Below are 12,979 nucleotides of genomic sequence, written 5' to 3'. Positions count from 1 at the left end.
TCCGATGTCTTGTGGGCCACAAATGCGGGCCAGTGATCTCTGATCTTCTCATACCGGCTGATGAATTCTGGTGTCTCTTCTTTGTCGACAAACATTTTCAGCTCATTCTTCCACCTCCTGAATAGGTCTGCCATCTTCTTAAGAGCATGAGACTTGATTAATTGCTCTTTAACTGGCTTCTCCGGATCCTCCTCTGGCGGTAGGGTGAAATTTGCCTTCAGCTCAGTCCAAAGATCATCTTTCTGCATATCATTGACATAAGACACCTCAGGGTCTTCCTTCTTAGGCTTATACCATTGGTGGATGCTGATCGGGATCTTGTCCCTAACTAGAACCCCGCACTGAGCAGCAAATGCATCCTTTGTCTGGATGGGTTCAATCGGTTGGCCGTCGCGCGCGATTGCTGTGATCTCAAACCTTTCATCCGAGCGCAACTTCCTCTTCGGGCCTCGTCTCTTTACCGAAGTTGTGCTCGATCCGGAGGCCTAGAAAAAAGAAGAAAGACGAGTGTTAATTAATATGTGTACATACCAAAACAATGAATGCATCAATTAGCTAGTCAGCACAGGCTTAACTAATATATTTACCTGGCCGGACTCTGTTCGATCACCGGAGCCGTCACCACGGGCTCCTTCTTGCACCAGCATTGGGTCACCAGAGCCATCATAATCATGTCTTTCCTCCTCCACTCTTCGATCACCGTAGCCTGCTTCTTCACCCTGTTCTTCCAGACCATCATTGTCGTTAAGATACGACAAGATATCACCTTCGGCTAAGATTATGTCCCCCAACACCTCTTCTGCTTGCTCGTCTCGTCCGTGCTCCATTGTTTCTGCAAATATTACAACATGACAATTATTACACAAACATGACAGCAGGTGGATATATTAGTGCAAACGTAGACCTAGCTTATTCCGGGTTTGGGGTGGCCTCGGCAACGCTTCAAGGGTAGGGGCGCGGCGGGAGGGGGTAGGAGACCGACGTCGTTTTTTTCTAGGGTTTGGGTGTCCTCAAGAGTTTTGGTCGAGCGAGAGGGCCGGGGGGTGCTCCCGTGGTATAAGTTATCACGGTCGAGAGGGGGTATAAATATCGACCGTCCATCATGTCAAAGTTATCTGGGAGGGAGTTATATATATCGACAACGACGACATACATACATGGGAAAATAATGTTATCGGGGAGGGGGTATATCGAACCCCCCCCCCACGTGTTGAAGTTATCGGGAGGGGGTTATATCGACAACGACGACATACGTACATGGGAAAATAATATTATCGGGGAGGGGGTATATTGACCCCCCCTCGTGTTGAAGTTATCGGGAGAGGGGTACATCGATGACGACAGACCCGATAAAACATAAGAAAACGAAGAAGAAATAAAAAGAGGAGAAGAAGAAAGGGATAGAGGAGAAGATCGAAGAAAAAAAGAAGAAGAAAAATAGAGGAGAAGAAGAAAGGAATAGAGGAGAGAAGAAGAAAAAAATAGATTTTTTTCTATTTTTTCTTCTTCTCCTCTTCTTTTTCTTCTTTTTTCTCTTCTTATTTATTTCTCCTCTTCTTCCTCTCCTCTTCTTCTCCTTTCTTCCTCTTCTTATTTTCCTTTTTCCTCTCATTCATAAAAAAATGTTCAAATAGAAAATTTTGAAAAAAAGTAAAGGTTTTGCCTAATGCATTGTTCATATGAATATACAAACATTTGCATATTCTACAATAATTAATATCACCAAAAAAATCTATGAACAGAAAAAAAAATCCTAACTTTTCTAAAAATCTATCTTTTGCATATATACATGAACATATATATACACAGAGAACACATATACATATATATATACATTTTTATAAAAATGCAAAAAAAGATCTAAAAAAGGACATATAAACAGATATACACACATACATATACTCATACATATACATATAATCAGGGGAAAAACATCATATATATGTGCAGAAAAAAATCGGGAGGAAGGGGGCAGTGCCGGCCCTGACCAAGGCGATGGCGGCGCGTCGGGGCAGGGGCAGAGGCGACGGCGGCGTGGTCGGGGCAGGGCGAGGCAGAGGCGACAGCGGCGTGGTCGGGGCAGCTGGGCGACGACGACGTGGTCGGGGCAGGGGCGCGCGGCGTGGTCGGGGCGGGCCGCCGGCGGCGTGCTCGGGGAAGGGGCGGCTGCGCATCGACGAGGCAGCAGAGGGCGGTGACGGCGTCGACGGGGCGAGCTCGGGCAGCCTGGCGACATCGTCGGGGCGGGGCAACTGCAGAGATGAATCTGAAAAACGCTAAGTGTTTTCTTATATACTCAGAGCATTGGTCCCGGTTCGTGGCACCAACCGGGACCAATGCCCCCCTTTAGTCCCGGTTGGTGCCACCAACCGGGACCAAATGCCTCTTTTCAGCAGCCCAAAGGGCGGGAAGCGGCGGCCTTTGGTCCCGGTTGGTGGCACCAACCGGGACTAAAGGGGGGCATTGGTCCCGGTTGGTGCCATGAACCGGGACCAAAGGGTGGCATTGGTCCCGGTTCGTGCCACCAACCGGGACCAATGGCCTTGCACAGCGGCGTGGTGGTGGGAGTTTAGTCCCACCTCGCTAGCTGAGAGAGAGCCGCACCTGTTTATAAGGTGCGGTGCGCCTGAGCTGTCGAGCTCCTCTCTAAAGCAGGCTTACGGGCCTAACCTCTCTGTACATGCCTGTGGGCCTACTGGGCCTTCTGTGGGCCTGAAACCTGGCCCATGGATGGGTTTCTAGTCGTATTCAGGCCGTGGTGGCCCAGTAAGTGGCATAATTTTTATTTTTTGCCTTTTTTGTTTTCTTTTTTGCTTTATTTATTTTGTTTTGTTTCTACTTACAACAAAACACTTATTTATTTTATTTTATTTTGTTTCTAATTACTTATTTATTTTACTTTATGATAATTCTTTTTGCTATTAAAGTTTCTAACAAAAAAAGTTCTTTATGAAAATTATTTTTGCTTTCAATGATTTTGAACAGAAAATACTTCGATAATTTTAGTTGCATCAATTTTATATAATTTTAGTTTCAATAATACTAGAGGTTGCTTATAATGTTTTGAACAGAAAATACTTTGATAATTTGAGTTTCATAAATTTTATTTATGTTATTAAAGTTTATTTTATTTTGTTTCTACTTATAAGTTTTATTAAATTTTATATTATTTTGTTTGTAATTACTTATTTATTTTATTTTTTATTTTTCATGCACCATTTTCATGCATTTATTGATTATTTTGAGCTATAAGACCTTAAAATTGAAAAGCATTTCAAATGAACTCTGAAAAAGTTGAAAGTTGGCATGGTATCATCATTTCATCCACATAGCATGTGCAAGAAAGTTGAGAGGGTTACGGCAAAAACTAGATGCACTTCGTGTACAAAACGGACAATCTCTTTCGAAGTATCAGGATTTCATACGGAAACTCGTCTGTTACAAAGGGATTTCTTTTTTTAAAACTTATTTGAACTCCTGGCTTTTTGTGTGTTCAAAATGCACCATTCAAAGCCACATCATCAATTTTCAACCCTTTCTGACTTTATTTGTTATTTTTCATGCATTTACTGATTATTTTGAGCTATAAGACCCTAAAATTGAAAAGCACTTCAAATGAACTCTGAAAAGGTTGAAAGTTGGCATGGTATCATCATTTCATCCACATAGCATGTGCAAGAAAGTTGAGAGGGTTACGGCAAAAACTGGATGCACTTCGTGTACAAAACGGACAATCTCTTTCAAAGTATCAGGATTTCATACGGAAACTCGTCTGTTACAAAGGGATTTCATTTTTTAAAACTTATTTGAACTCCTGACTTTTTGTGTGTTCAAAATGCATCATTCAAAGCCACATCATGAATTTCCAACCCTTTCTGACTTCATTTGTTTTTTGTCATGCATTTACTAATTATTTTGAGCTATAAGACCCTAAAATTGAAAAGCATTTCAAATGAACTCTTAAAAGGTTGAAAGTTGGCATGGTATCATCATTTCATCCACATAGCATGTGCAAGAAAGTTGAGAGGGTTACGGCAAAAACTAGATGCACTTCGTGTACAAAACGGACAATGGTATCATACTCGTCTATTACAAAGTTGGCATGGTATCATCATAATAGTTGCGGGAGAAAGTCTTCACTTTTTCTTCGCTTGTGTCATTTGCTTATTGCGCCGTAACCATGGATAATCTTCATCGTTTATCAGGATGCTTGGGTCAGCCTTGACTTTGAAGGGAGGAATTTCATGAAACTTTTCATAATCATCAGACATGTCTGTGTTGCCCTCCACTCCCACAATGTCCCTTTTTCCTGAAAGAACTATGTGGCGCTTTGGCTCATCGTATGATGTATTCGCTTTCTTATCTTTTCTTTTTCTCGGTCTGGTAGACATGTCCGTCACATAGATAACCTGTGCCACATCATTGGCTAGGACGAACGGTTCGTCAGTGTACCCAAGATTGTTCAGATCCACTGTTGTCATTCCGTACTGTGGGTCTACCTGTACCCCGCCTCCTGACAGATTGACCCATTTGCACTTAAACAAAGGGACCTTAAAATCATGTCCGTAGTCAAGTTCCCATATGTCCATTATGTAACCATAATATGTGTCCTTTCCCCTCTCGGTTGCTGCATCAAAGCGGACACCGCTGTTTTGGTTGGTGCTCTTTTGATCTTGGGCGATCGTGTAAAATGTATTCTCATTTATCTCGTATCCTTTGTAAGTCAATACAGTCGAAGATGGTCCCCTGGACAACGACTACAACTCATCACAAACAGTGGTATCACCTCTGAGACGTGTTTCCAACCAACTGCTGAAAGTCCTGATGTGTTCACATGTAATCCAGTCGTCACACTGCTCCGGGTGTTTGGAGCGCAGACTGTTCTTGTGTTCATCGACATACGGGGTCACCAAGGTAGAGTTCTGTAGAACTGTGTAGTGTGCTTGAGACCAAGAATATCCGTCCACTACAAGAAACCTGTTAATCTCTGACGGATTTGTGGTGACGTTCTCGTAAACTGTCATAAAAACCGTCACATATCAGCAAGCGGCGAATGAGCCTCAATACAGTACCGCCTTTATGACGGACATCGAGGGACCGTCATGGAAATTGTCATGGATCGGCTAACTAGGCCTAGCCTTTTACTTCTTGATCCATGATTAGACCGTCACGGGTGGCTCCTGCTGATGCGTCTTGTGTGCCCTTTGTTTGACCCACATGTTAGTTGGAAGCAATCAATGTGTATGTAGAAGAAAAAAAAGAGGGAAACTATGAAAAAGCGCGCGCGATGGAAAATTTTAAGTCACCAGCGCGGGGGCCGAAATTGTTGAGCCAGCCCATTTAACTACAGAGTCCACACTAGCCTAACCCTAGTTACCTTTCTCCCATCTCCCGTGCCAACCATAGCCGCCGCCACTTCACCTTCCTCCTCTCGCCGCTCCATGTCGGCGCCGGCGGCGCCGGCCCTAAACCACCCCCCGCCGGGCCCCTCCACATATATACTGCTTCGGACCCCTACCCGTCTACCCCACTTCACGCCCCTCCCCATTCAGATCGGCCCCTCGAGCTATTGCAATCCAGTCATACCCCTCGATCTGAGGCGGTGGCCGTGGGACCAACTGCCAGATTTCTACGTCCCTGTCGTCGCTGACGGCGTGCATTGATCGAGCTCCATCTGGCGGCGAGCTGAGGTGAGGTACAGGAGGTGGCAACACCGCCACGGATCCAGAGTACATCAGCGGCCCTTGTGGCTCGGTCCAATTGTCCGTCAGCCGCGCCACCGTCGGTCCCCTCGTCGTCGCGGTCGTCTTCTCCATCCGTGGTGCGCAGCCTCCTCTATGCGTCGCCGTTCACCTTCTCCGGCCGGAAAGAGCCAGTACGTACCTCTGCACCGGTCCCGTGCCCTACAGCCCCCCTCTGTTCGTCTCCGGTAATATAGGGTTTCTTGGAGCTCTGCCGAGGAGTACGAAGTACCACTGGGACGAGCAAAACACTTGGGAAAAACATCAGCCATGGATGGATCTAGCCGTTCCTGTTAGAGGATGGCTGCAGGCCTCGTTGGCCATGTTGAACCGGTACAGGGAAAACATCTAGGTGTCTGCCTTGTTTGACATTAACACGAACAGCAAGGGCACGAGCACCATTGAGGGCTACTCGTTTGTTACTAATTGTTTGTGCTGTGTTCCTTTATTTGTACTGGAAACAATAAGTATCATGCGAATTTCTGTTCTTGTTGCAGTTCAAGCATTGCTTTGTAGTTGTACACTGCTAATTCAGAGTAATTGCCTGCAAGATTTATCCTGTCAGCTTTTAGAATTAAGAAACTCATACCATTTTATATCTAACTGAAGAAAATTTCATATCTGCAGATTTTGTAGGTACATTTTACTGCAGTGTCCAATGTTTCTGCATGCACATAATGGTGATGGATCCCACATCGGTCAGTGCATCTAATGGTATTTGTACAGCTAAAAACATTTTTTACTTGGTGATGATATCTGCACTGCCCTTTCCTGGACATGCCTTTTATGTTATGCATACACTTTACTCAAACATCTATTTGCCCTTATGTTCTGATAGGGCTCAGTTTGTATTTGTGAAGTATAATGTTTTCTAGAAGTAAGCTTGACTGAAAATACACATAATTCAGTGCTTGTTCTTCTAACTAAAAATTCAGTCCATGATTCTGGTCCTATACTTACTGAAATGATTACTATAGAAGTCACAAAGCTTTCAAATTCAAGAATAAGGAGAGTACTTTCTGTTTTCTTTCCGCCATTTTCTTTTCATATAAATATGACATTTATTGTTTATAGTTAATGGGCTTGTTTTAGCTATGCAGTTTTCAACATATATGATTTCTGGTTAATGGATAATAAACTTTCATGTAGCTATCGACTGCCCACACATGTAGCTGTACAATTTAATCTCGAGATACATCATATACATGCAATTCTTTATTTCTCTCTGTCTCGTTCTATAGGTACCTAAAATACTTGACGAAGATGCAAAATGATAAACAAGCCGCTTGAAGTTCCATGTGGTGTGTCTAATCTTAATTTTTCATGACAATTAAACTGATAGTATTTTGTACGATGGATCAAAACTCATAGTGCTCTAATTCATCTGCAATTCTATAATTGCAATGTACTTAACTCCTGCACAGGGACTTGAAAAGGCAACAATATTGAAAAATCTAGCAGGAATTACTTGGGTAATTACTTAAGCCATGCAATAAATTAAATTTGTACTTCTCTGCATCATGTATAATGTTTGTTAGTGATGCCATTGTTTTTGGCGTATATACTTTGTTATTCTCATTTGTAGGCATTGTAAAATCCCAGAACTTAGGGAAAAATCGTATGTGCTGTGCATTTTTGTGTCTTTCCAGAGCCGAAAGAGAAAAGTAGAATTGCACCTCTTCTTACTGCCTAATAAAAGGGAATGTAGCTGCTTGATATATCGGGAAAAGGGAGTTAACCACTTTATTTATTACTGGATGTCGCTTTAAGTTCTAGCATTTTTATCTTTCTGTATTGTCGAAATAGTGTTCCTTGGCTGACATATTTCATGACCTTCATCAACGACGGCAATCACTACTGCATTCTCACACTACAGTACGTATTCAGTCATAATTATTTTATAATAGTTTAGATATACTTCCCTGGAATATTCTGCGGACCATCGTTGGCTGTATAGCTCTTTTGTTCATAATTACTTCCAGCCTGGTTTGTTATTTCTTGCATTACTGGTAGAGATCAGATTGCCATAGACCATCATATAAGTTCTATGTTTGATTGATTTCCTCTTATCCAATTCTAAATGTAGTAATCAAAATTTGCATTTGTTTCATGTAGGATCTGTTATGAAAATCCAGTGGTAGTGGTTATAGTTTATTAAATTATGTTAAGTGCAGTGTAACTTTGGAAGTATCTCCACCTTGAACATTTCATTTAATTCTTGTTTTCTCTACCATTCCAAATTAACTGAATTTGACAAATTTTAAAGGAAGCTATATCAACATCTTCACTACAGAATTAGTTTCATTAGATTCATCACAAAATATATTTTTGTAATATAGAGTCCACTTGCTGTTCTTGATACTTTAATGTATCTATTAGGAAGTTTGTTACAGGTTTCCATGGTGGTGAGAGCATATTGTAACAGAAGCATATTGTTTTTTACAGGTTTCCTTGGTGGTGAGAGGCGCATAGGAAGTTTGAGCTACGGAGGTGAACTTGATGATTAAGAGGGTCTGTACAGTGTTCCATATTTGTAATATAGTGTAATTATTATTCAGGGCATGTGAACTGATGTTGGATGTGTACTTGGGCACATTTTAGAAGGCCTTTACTTAGTGAAATAATTGGATAGAAATTTGTGAAATGGCCAAACAATGGACCTGTTCAATGGAAATTAATTGTGTTGCGAAAGCTTGTTTGATTATGTTTAATGAGTGGTGTCGTAGCTGGTTGGATGAATATCATGGGCTGGATTGAAATAAATGGGCTAAACAGACACACTAAAAAATGGGGAATGGGATTGGCTATGCAGGATGCCATGTCAGGTCCACGCTGGTACCTCCTAGATTCCACGTCAGGCCCACGCTTGCACAATGCCATGTCAATCCATGACGGATTAGTCTGTCATAGAGGACCGGGCTTAGGCGGGCCTAGGGACTCATCGGTGATGGACAGGAACTGTCATGGTGGTATGGTTGTCAAATTATGACGCGATATACATGACGGATTCTAAATCCGTCATAGACCTTCCTCGGTGACGGATTTGCACTATTTCATGACAGATTGAATCCGTCATATATTAACAAGATTCTTGTAGTGGTCCCTGCAAATTATTGAGTCCCCTCCAAGCGTGCCTTTTCCAGTCAGTCTCCCCTCATACCACGATTTAGGGAGACCTATCTTCTTAAGGCCAGGAATGAAGTCAACACAAAACCCAATGACATCCTCTGTTTGATGGCCCATGGAGATGCTTCCTTCTGGCCTAGCGCGGTTACGGACATATTTCTTTAGGACTCCCATGAACCTCTCAAAGGGGAACATATTGTGTAGAAATACGGGCCCTAGAATGACAATCTCGTCGACTAGATGAACTAGGACGTGCGTCATGATATTGAAGAAGGATGGTGGGAACACCAGCTCGAAACTGACAAGACATTGCGCCACATCACTCCTTAGCCTTGGTATGATTTCTGGATCGATCACCTTCTGAGAGATTGCATTGAGGAATGCACATAGCTTCACAATGGCTAATCAGACGTTTTCCGGTAGAAGCCCCCTCAATGCAACCGGAAGCAGTTGCGTCATAATCACGTGGCAGTCATGAGACTTTAGGTTCTGGAACTTTTTCTCTGGCATATTTATTATTCCCTTTATATTCGACGAGAAGCCAGTCGGGACCTTCATACTGAGTAGGCATTCAAAGAAGATTTCTTTCTCTTCTTTCGTAAGAGCGTAGCTGGCAGGACCTTCATACTGCTTCGGAGGCATGCCATCTTTTTCGTGCAAACGTTGCAGGTCCTCCCGTGCCTCAGGTGTATCTTTTGTCTTCCCATACACGCCCAAGAAGCCTAGCAGGTTCACGCAAAGATTCTTCGTCACGTGCATCACGTCGATTGAAGAGCGGACCTCTAGCTCTTTCCAGTAGGGTAGGTCCCAAAATATAGATTTCTTCTTTCACATGGGTGCGTGTCCCTCAGCATCATTCGGAACAGCTAGTCCGCCGGGACCCTTTCCAAAGATTACGTGTAAATCATTGACCATAGCAAGTACGTGATCACCGGTACACATGGCGGACTTCTTCCGGTGATCTGCCTCGCCTTTGAAATGCTTGCCTTTCTTTCGACATTGATGGTTGGTCGAAAGAAATCGTCGATGGCCCAGGTACACATTCTTCCTGCATTTGTCCAGGTATATACTTTCAGTGTCATCTAAACAGTGCATGCATGCGTGGTATCCCTTGTTTGTCTGTCCTGAAAGGTTACTGAGAGCGGGCCAATCGTTGATGGTTACAAACAGCAATGCGTGCAGGTTAAATTCCTCCTGTTTATGCTCATCCCACGTACGTACACCGTTTCCATTCCACAACTGTAAAATTTCTTCAACTAATGGCCTTAGGTACACATCAATGTCGTTGCCCGGTTGCTTAGGGCCTTGGATGAGAACTGGCATCATAATGAACTTCCGCTTCATGCACATCCAAGGAGGAAGGTTATACATACATAGAGTCACGGGCCAGGTGTTGTGATTGCTGCTCTGCTCCCCGAAAGGATTAAAGCCATCCGCGCTTAAACCAAACCATACTTTCCTTGGGCCAGCTGCAAACTCAGCCCAGTACTTTCTCTCGATTTTTCTCCACTGCGACCCGTCAGCGGGTGCTCTCAACTTCCCGTCTTTCTTACGGTCCTCACTATGCCATCGCATCAACTTGGCATGCTCTTCGTTTCTGAACAGACGTTTCAACCGTGGTATTATAGGAGCATACCACATCACCTTCGCAGGAACCCTCTTCCTGGGGGGCTCGCCGTCAACATCACCAGGGTCATCTCGTCTGATCTTATACCGCAATGCACCGCATACCGGGCATGCGTTCAGATCCTTGTACGCACCGCGGTAGAGGATGCAGTCATTAGGGCATGCATGTATCTTCTGCACCTCCAATCCTAAAGGGCATACGACCTTCTTTGCTGCGTATGTACTGTCGGGCAATTCGTTATCCTTTGGAAGCTTCTTCTTCAATATTTTCAATAGCTTCTCAAATCCTTTGTCAGGCACAGCATTCTCTGCCTTCCACTGCAGCAATTCCAGTACGGTACCAAGCTTTGTGTTGCCATCTTCGCAATTGGGGTACAACCCTTTTTTGTGATCCTCTAACATGCGATCGAACTTCAGCTTCTCCTTTTGACTTTCGCATTGCATCCTTGCATCGACAATGACCCGACGGAGATCATCATCATCGGGCACTGGTTCCTCTTGATCTTCAGCAGCTTCCCCCGTTACAGCATCACCGTATTCAGGGGGCACATAGTTGTCATCGTCCTCTTCTTCTTCGCCGTCTTCCATCATAACCCCTATTTCTCCGTGCCTCGTCCAAACATTATAGTGTGGCATGAAACCCTTGTAAAGCAAGTGGGTGTGAAGGATTTTCCGGTCCGAGTAAGACTTCGTATTCCCACATGTAGGGCATGGACAACACATAAAACCATTCTGCTTGTTTGCCTCAGCCACTTCGAGAAAATCATGCACGCCCTTGATGTACTCGGAGGTGTGTCTGTCACGGTACATCCATTGCCGGTTCACCTGCGTGCATTATATATAATTAAGTGTGTCAAAAACCATTACAGAACATCATGAATAGATAATTAAGTGACCAAATTAATAGAAGTTCATCATCACATTAAAACCAAAGTACATACATAGTTCTCATCTAACAACATATATATAGCTCTCCAGAGCATCTAATTAATTAAACCATACATTGAAACTATGTAAAACATTTCAATGCGAAAACAAATGCGATCATAATCGCAACCAAGGTAACAATTGATCCAACGGCATAATGATAACAAGCCTCGGTATGAATGGCATATTTTCTAATCTTTCTAATCTTCAAGCGCATTGCATCCATCTTGATCTTGTGATCATCGACGACATCCGCAACATGCAACTCCAATATCATCTTCTCCTCCTCAATTTTTTTTATTTTTTCCTTCAAGTAATTGTTTTCTTCTTCAACTAAATTTAACCTCTCGACAATAGGGTCGGTTGGAATTTCCGGTTCAACCACCTCCTAGATAAATAAAATCTATGTCACGTTGGTCGGCATATTTGTCATAAACAATAAATGAACCAAATAGTTATAAAAAGATAATATATACCACATCCGAATCATAGACAGGACGAGGGCCAACGGGGGCGGATACCAAAACCATCGCACTATGTAATAAGAAGGAATAATAAAAGTAACAAAATTAGACAAGTATCTATCTAAAGTAAGAATTTTTTTCTTTCAGAAAGAAGATAAGAACCAAGAGGCTCACCACGGTGGTGCTGGCGACGAGATCGGCGCGGGCGATCGACGGCGGTGAAGACGGGGACGGGACGTGACGGACCGCTAAACCTAGAAAAATCTCGGGGAAAATGAGCTCGGTGGTCGAGTTTCGAGAGGAGAAAGATTAACTAGTGTAGCTCAGACATTTCATCGAACACCTCATGTGCATAGGAGGTGAGCTAGAGCACCCAAATGCCGTCCCCTCGCCGGCCAGAAAAAACAGAGCACTGTGGAGTGCTCTGCTGTGGCGATGGGGTATATATAGGCAACCCATTGGTCCCGGTTCGTGGCACCAACCAGGACTAAAGGCCTTTGGTCCCGGTTGGTGCCATGAACCGGGACCAATGCCCCCTTTAGTCCCGGTTGGTGGCACCAACCGGGACCAAAGGCCTTGTGCTGCCCCGCGTCAAAAGTTTAGTCCCACCTCGCTAGTTGAGAGAGCTCGAGAGTGGTTTATAAGCGCTGTTGTGCCCACCCTCTCGAGCTCCTCTCAACTGCAGGCTTTTGGGCCTAACCGTTCTCTTTGCCTGTGGGGCCTACTGGGCCTTTTGCGGGCCTGAATCTTGGCCCATGGATGGGTTTCAAGTCGTATTCAGGCCGTGGTGGCCCAGTAGGTGGCATTATTATTTTTCCCTGTTTTTTGTTTTCTCTTTTGCTTTATTTATTTTGTTTTGTTACTACTTACAACAAAAAAATTATTTATTTTATTCCATTTTGTATCTAATTACTTATGTATTTTACTTTATTTATTTTATTTTTATTTATTTTACTGCTGCTATTTTTATTTATTTTACTGCTGCTATTTTTATTTATTTTATTAAGGTTTCTTTATTTTATTTACTATAGTTTATTTTATTTTATTTTATTAAGGTTTATTTATTTTTATTTATTTTATTAAGGTTTATTTATT

The 12,979-nt window shown here is 43.1% G+C and overlaps 1 long non-coding RNA gene across 1 annotated transcript; it reads left to right on the top strand.

The window, feature by feature from the left end:
- The first annotated feature begins 5,350 nt into the window (after positions 1 to 5,350).
- Positions 5,351 to 8,432, top strand: LOC120966126 (uncharacterized). The gene is made up of 2 exons (XR_005759218.1): positions 5,351 to 5,875; positions 6,369 to 8,432. It is a non-coding gene; the product is annotated as an uncharacterized lncRNA (long non-coding RNA).
- Positions 8,433 to 12,979: the final 4,547 nt, after the last annotated feature.

This window comes from Aegilops tauschii, chromosome 6 (genome assembly GCF_002575655.3).
Source record: "Aegilops tauschii subsp. strangulata cultivar AL8/78 chromosome 6, Aet v6.0, whole genome shotgun sequence".
NCBI classification, from domain to species: domain Eukaryota; kingdom Viridiplantae; phylum Streptophyta; class Magnoliopsida; order Poales; family Poaceae; genus Aegilops; species Aegilops tauschii.
Note: the sequence above shows the minus strand (reverse complement) of the source record. Positions and strands in the feature narration are given on the sequence as shown.